The following is a 7,765-nucleotide window of genomic DNA, read 5'->3' on the forward strand; positions in this document are numbered from 1 at the left end:
AATACTTCATGAACTACAGGTAAGGTATATTTGAAGCATCGTTTCAATGTGCTTCAAGTACATTTCAATTGTATTTCAGCTTATTAGAAATGCATTAGCATTACACTACTAGTATATTATATTATATTTATTAGTATTATATTTTTCAATATATACACACACGTACACTTTGATATTTAGAAAACTTTAATGTATTATATATGGTGTACATTACAAATATTCATGAAGTACATTAAAAAAAGTACAGCAGCATATATACTTTGGTGAAAAAAAAAACATACTATTAAATGTATTAAAAATGCACTTGAAATACAAGTATGTTTATAGTATTTTGTATTACTACAAACATACTCAAGTACATTTTAAAACATTATACAAAAAACATAAATGAAAAAATGACTGAAATGCTATGGAAGAGCTATCTTATCCATTTGTAGAACATTTCAGTTATACCTGTATTACTGAAAAGTTAAGAATTTTACATCAATGAATAAATAAAAATTACAATGCAATTTTCTGAAGAAAAAAAAACATGTAAAGTGAATAGATGTGTGTGCAAAGACTGAAGATGATAAAGTTCAAGCAACAGAATAGGGAGGGATGGAGGGGTTTTGGAGGTGGACGAGGAGATGGTGTAGGGATGGTGATGAGAGGATGACGATGATGCCCTGGCGGCTTAGATGGTGTTTGGCACATGGCACAGACCCAGAGCATCCCAGAGCTGACAACACACGGCGGAGTCGAGGGAGGGAGGAGCCAAGATGTAGATGGTGTGGCTGCCGACATCTGGGGGCCGACCGATGGAGACAGAGCTGGTGGATCCGAAACCGCAGACTAAGGGCCAACGGAGCTGAGCGTCGTCGCAGGTTCCGGAGACCTGGGCACAGCCTAGTCAGTAGTGTCTTGCAGCTTTAGAAAAAAAAAAAAACAGAAACAAAATTAGATAACAGATTTTTACATGAATGACTGAAAAGAAGCACAAATTAGCTACCTGGAATGGACACATTGCTAACGTTTTTCTTCCAAGATTGACCGAATCCCCCTCTATTAGGCCTGATTCAAAAATCTCTATAACAGAGGAGATACGACATTAAAATATACTTACTATTCCTTTGCATGTCTCTGCACTCAGATTTAATTTTGTCTTCTATAGCAGCTGATCTGAAAAACAACAAATGTTAATATTTCTTACACGCACACACACAAAAAAGGCAAATGATGATTGATGATTTGTTTTCTATTTAAGAATGACAGAACAATGTACCTGGTCGGAAATATAGTCAAAAACCTTCCCAGCCTCAGCAGTTTCAGATGTACTGTATGCTTTTATAAGCAACCCTTCTTACAATTTAATCTTTGTTCTTATCTGTAATGAGAAATATATATTAGAAAATAAAGTCATAAGGTTGTCAAGCTTGAACAAATATAGACACCAATCAACCAACACTACCACAGTTGGGTGATCAGATCAAGACAAAGTAACTGTATGTTCATAATCATTGTTTTTCAAAGATCATTAACCTCATTACAATGAAGCCAAATTGTTCAGGAAATCAGAAATAAATACACTTCATGTTGCAAATAAAAGAATGTTAATGTTAACAATTTTTTTTTTTTTTTTTCTGCCAATGCATGTGTCAAAAACACGACTGGTACAGACAAATAACGTTAATTAAATACAAATCTTACCTGAAGTTACAGTGAGGTTCCAACAGCCAGACGTCATACACGCTTGCAGAAGCTGGTAAAAATAAGAACATACCGCTTTATGCCATGGTCTGTCTGAATACTGGATTCTGATTGGCTGGCAGGTGTTGATTAAATTCGTTGAACTGCACAGGTAGTTCCAGGTCATTTTAATCACGTTCTATATTAATGCGCTTCCAATAAACATTGGTAACCATAGTAACATACAATTACAGCTGAATAGTAATATAGACGAAAATAACCGTCATTTTTATCGTTCCGGTCAAATATTGCAGCACAAATATTATTAACATCTTTAATATGTGAATGCTGGCAAATGACCATGGCATAAACGGGATAATCAACGGCTAGCTGTGCATTAAACGATTTGAATGCACTCCGCTGCGCGTCGGGTGGTTCTTCGCCTCCACGTCCTGCATTCAAATCGTTTAATGCACAGCTAGCCGTTGATTATCCCTTACATATTTCTAATTAATTTCATAATTCCCCCAAAACAATTTGAATTCTGCCATCACTCACCCTTAAGATGCTCCAAACCATCTAAGACTTTCGTTCATCTTCGAAAGAAAAGCGGAGATATTTGAATGAAATCTGAGAGATTTATGTCCCTCCGATGAAAAGATTCATCAAAGAAGTTCACGTTTCAAAACGTTCATCGCAAAAAAACATCGCCAAAGTAATCCATATGAATAGCGTGGTTTCCTCCAAGCGCCCTAAAGAGACACGATCACTCTATATAACATAACACTGTTTAAATTTAGACTTATATTCACATTCAAGGGACATTTGCACACACGTCATATCTGATTTACTAAGCTCTCTGCTGCGAGCTCGTTATTATAGGAACCAATCAGAGACGTTCAATGGCTCTGGAACCAATCAGGTTTAGTCTGTGTTGTTTGAATTTAAACACAAATAAACGTGTTTTTTTTTGGGGGGGGGGGTTCTCATTTCATTCAGATATGCTGTTGAAGTCCTTGTGGGAATTTCAGAAATGTATATTAGAAAATAAAGGCGTCAAGCTTGAACAAGTTTATAAACACCTAGCTTATTACAATTAATGTATCATGTAATGAACAACAGCCTAATCAACCAAAGTAGCATAACCCATATTAAACAACATATTTTAAATATTGCAATGGTTAATAATATTTGACAAAGGTTTGTACATTGTAAATGTAAAAAATGTTTTTCAAAATATTGTACTTTTCCAAATATTAAAATTATAAATACATAAATATTTAAAATATAACCATGTGCAGGCCTACTGCAATATAAAGTACATTAAAAACCTACTAAAAGTGTAATCATTTTATGTTCTTACACAAAGTACACACAAAATATATTTTAAGTAAGAGTAACATAAGTGTGTTTTTTGTAAATACACTAAAACGTCACTAAAAGTATTATTGCATTTAGTATATTCCTTAAAAGTGTAATTAAGAATATTTTTATTAACATAGTATTTCTACTATACTTTTTAGAAATATAGTAATAGTGTGCTTGTGTTTAGCATATTCCTTAAAAGTGTAATTAAGCATATATTTATTACCAAAGTATTTCTAGTATACTTTTTATAAACACATTAAAAGTATGCTTCTGTTTAGCATATTTCTTAGAAGTATAACTAAGCATATATTTAATACAAAAGTACTTCTAGTATACTTTTTAGAAATATATTAAAATGAATTCAGTATATTTTAATGCACTTCAAATAAGCATGTTGGGAATACAAATGTATTATAAACATACTACTTGAATTTCAAGTATATTTTTAATACATTTAATACTACGTCTTTTTCACAAGCTAGCTTGAGCATTTAAAGCAGCAAATAAAATGACTGCTGCATATGCTTATAAAAAGAACATTTCTGTGAATCGGTGCAGATGCTAATCTTGTTGTGAACAAGCCTTAAGATTTAAGCAAGTGTCTTGTAACTTTAAAGAGATAGTTCACCCAAAAATGAAAATTCTGTCATCATATACTCACCCCAAAGTTATTCCAAACCAGTGTGAGTTTCTTTCTTCTGTTGAACACAAAAGGGGATATTTTTATTGATAACCAGTTGACGGTAGCCAAGTTTTCTCACACTCCCATGACAATTCCAATCCCTTCTTTAGAGTAAAATAATCCAAACCGATTTCAAACTAATCTGTCATTACCTATGGGCTTCCATAGGTGTTTTGAAGCATATTCATCTTCCTAGGACCTCCAGGCTTTACCCACGGCATCAAGCTTGCATGCTCAAATCCCACACTGCTCTACATATGAAACATGAAATATTCATCTGATATTCAAGTAAATAGGCTGGTGTCAGGATGTATAGACACAGATGAAGGAATTCAAATAGTCAGTGAGTGTGTGTATGTGAGACAGTTTCAACATTTCAAACCCCAAAGAAGTTATGTATCTTTTAAGATCCATGCTGAAAGGTAGTTGGAGGGACTGATTCAAAACAGAGATGTAGACTGCATACTGAATACACTATTAACATACGTTTTAAAGGAATAGTTCACCCAAAAATGATAATTGTTATCATTTACAGTACAAACCTGTAATAATACTGAAAATGTTATAATATAATTATAATATTGTTTCAGACCAGTATGATTTTTTTTGTTTGTTTGTTTTTTTGTTTTTTGTTTTTTGTTCTGTGAAACATGAAATGGAGCAAGTTTTAATAATGTTATATTTCAATGCAATCAGATTTAACATAACTGGTGTATTCAAGCTTCAAAAGTGACTAAAAAGTATCATAAAAGTCATCCCCTACAGTCCTCCTTTGCAGTCCTTGGCACATTCAGGAGAGTTTTGATAAGTCTTTTTTTTTTTCTTCAATAGTCCAGTTCACAAAACAGATCTAAATGATTTATTCGTGAATCATTAATGCCTCTCTCATGCACTCTCATATAAGCGGTCATGAATGCAAGAGAACTAGGATTGAGGTCAAGACTTCCAGAACACTTGCATACTTATAGTTAGAATACTTATATGTAACTATTCTACTTATAGAATGTAGTGCACAAACTTTTATGTCTGTAAATTAGCTTAAAAGGGAATTGTTTATAAATCATTACAATTAATTATGATTAATTACAATTATTTATATCGGCTGACAGTGATAACTGTAGCAGAATTAAATTGCCATCAACTGATCTGGTCGTCCAGCAACCATTCAGTGTAAGTTCATATCAACTCTAAGAAAGGATATTTTCGTGGCCACAGAAAATACTTTCTTAAGTATTAATGCATTAGAGCATGTAGCGAGGGTCAAGATCGTAAAGGGACATTAATTTGCAAGGCAGAACCAGAAACTCATGTAATTTGTGCACACAACTTTTATTAACTAAACGCTAACACACATAACTAATCTAAACAAACAAACAAACATACATACACTCACGCGTATATACAAAAGGGGAGCTAAAGTGGATGAATGAAGCCATTAGAGAAAACAGAATGCAGTTATGGAAAGAGTTAGTTAACCACCTGAGTAAAACCATCAGCGCCGTTTATAACGGGGTCTATAGCTTATTACTAAACCTCTGTTTAGTTTAGTCAGATGTACCATACTTGTACTTCCATGGCTGTTGGCGTGTGTCTGGAATGCAGTCTCGGATGAAAAGTCTTGATGGTTTCAAGGTTTTGGACTCGCGATCACGTTCTTCTGGGTTGAAGAGTGATGAATTCCGCAAGATGTTATTCTGGTTCTGAGGTCCGAGGAGCTTTGGTTGAATGGAAAGTCAAGGCCGCAAGGCCTGGCGCAAAACTTAAGTGTCCCGAAGAGTTCTAGCTCACATCCTTTTAGGATCTAACAGAACCGCAAAACTGAGATATGTAGGAGCCCACCGGGCACGCCGGTACCGGCTCAGGCTCTCCACATGAGCAGCAGTCCGGAGATTTGGCAGTAGAGTTTTTGCAGAAGAACGCGCTGAACTGTGCGTGAGTCCTTTAAGGTCTGCGAAGAGTCACGCCTCTCAGGATGGGCTTGACCAATGAGAAAGGCTGAATTTCCAAGCGGGAGTTTGGAAATACTGGGGGGGGTTTATGACTCTTTGTCTTAGAGCATGTTAATTTGCAAAGGGGTTGGATTGGAAGTTGTTATACAAACTATTAAAGATTCTTAGGACATTAATATGTTGCATAGGTATCAACGTAATATTCACTCTCACTTAGATCATCCGAAGACGAATTGATAGAGACCAGACATGTTACAGTTAGAGTGATATTAACTAGTGATCTATCATGAGCATGCATAGAACAGTATACAATACACAAAAACATATACAAGAACAGTAATAATATACACAATGACCTAATGATATGTGTGCTCATTCAAAGAAAGGTTTTTCTATGAATTAATTAGAGAAGAGTCCATTTTATGGCATAATGTCTTTTTCCTAAAGGGGATATGAAGTGTGAGTTGCTCTGCATTTGCATTCCTTTGAGCAATAAAACTAGTGTTATCTGATGGGTTGCCATGGGATCGTGGGGCCTGAAGTCCTTGACAGTCCTACTGGCTCTGTGACCATTTGTTAATCTAATAACTAATTGATTTGTTAAATCAAATGCAAAATTGTGTGTCTGATTGGTCCAAATGCTACATGTCCTTTTTGAAGCTTTAAATTACAACTTATTAATTGCATTTTTTTTTTCATGGAGAAGAGTAAATCATGAAAAATATATATTTTTAGGTTAATTATTCCTTAAATTTTGCCCACCTCTCACCATCCCCTCTTTCAGTAAAAGTGGCCATAAATAAATAAATAAATAAAGGAACTTTTTATAATAATCTAACCCTTTTTTTTTTTTTCAGTTTCACACTTTCAGTAATGGTGTTTTCAGTTGGTTTTGAAGTTTATATCTGGTAGATGATGGAGAATGGGTACACTGTTTTAGTGTTGGACTTGAAGCATGTCTTATGTCAGTCTGATGTGAGTTGTGTAGTGTGTAGAACACTTCACAGGGCTACTGCCACCCCCAGGAACAGCTGCTCAGCTGCAAAATTTCATTTGTCATTGGTAAACATTCCATTCACTCCCATTAAACCAGAGGACGTGCAGAAAACAATCAGTTGTCAGAAGCAGTTCTGAAAACAGATTCACATTTTCCCACAGTCAACTTTATTATCTGCCATTTGATTTTAAAAAGATCATTTTCAACTATATTGACCTACTCAGTCAACTCCATTGAAACCACAGTTATGGCATGCTTGCTCGAGTGTTACTAAGAGCTTTTCCCTTGTAATATTGCACAATCTTTCTGGTACATCATTTACATTGAATGATGGGGAATTGGACTACACAGAAAGTCATTTCATTTTCAGCAATTCCATCTCCACGTGTGCGGCATGTTGAGAAATGTCAAGAACCCTGCATCTCAATGAACAACAATACAAATTAGACATTGGTTGTTTTGGTTTACAAGAAAAGTCTCACGTCACACACATTTGCTAAGCTATGCCTCTCATATACGTACATTTAGCCTGTCTGTGGAGACTTGTGGCTAAAGTCAAGATATAAGTATTTTAATCAAATTCCCTTAAACCTGGCCATATCATATCAAAACTTTAAGCTCAATAACACATACCTAACCTTTAATTCATTATCATGCTCCACAAAGAGAGCTATGTCAAGAAGGGCAAAGTATGTAGGTAAATGTGGGAAACCAAGGCTTTGACCCCATATCCCTATTGCTCACTTTATATCTAAACTCTTCAAAAGCCCATGTTACTATTTCTTTAGCTAATTTATCATTCACATTCACTATTACATATTCATATGGCCATTTACATCAGTCATGAATCAAACATGAACTGGAAACACGGGCATTTATTTAATGTACATGGTGAAAGAGAGCGAGGGGAGGGCTGCTTCTGAGTATAAAAGATAAGTCATTTTTGCCCCTGGAGTCGACTAAAGCAATTTAAAGCTTCAATTATATTTAACTTATAGAAATCCATCACAGTATTAATGAGCAAGGGCAATGTACAGTTTTCAGCTGCACAGAAGGAATGCAGTTGATATTTTCAAGGCTATTTCCGTAAACATCATTTTT

At 34.9% G+C, this 7,765-nt stretch overlaps 1 long non-coding RNA gene across 1 annotated transcript; it reads right to left on the minus strand.

Annotated features, from left to right (window-relative positions):
• Nucleotides 1-463: 463 nt before the first annotated feature.
• Nucleotides 464-2,503, minus strand: LOC131546873 (uncharacterized). The gene is made up of 5 exons (XR_009272799.1): nt 2,227-2,503; nt 1,690-1,741; nt 1,265-1,366; nt 1,106-1,161; nt 464-909 (listed from the first exon to the last, which is right to left on the minus strand). It is a non-coding gene; the product is annotated as an uncharacterized LOC131546873 (long non-coding RNA).
• Nucleotides 2,504-7,765: the final 5,262 nt, after the last annotated feature.

This window comes from Onychostoma macrolepis, chromosome 01 (assembly GCF_012432095.1).
Source record: "Onychostoma macrolepis isolate SWU-2019 chromosome 01, ASM1243209v1, whole genome shotgun sequence".
Lineage (NCBI taxonomy): Eukaryota > Metazoa > Chordata > Actinopteri > Cypriniformes > Cyprinidae > Onychostoma > Onychostoma macrolepis.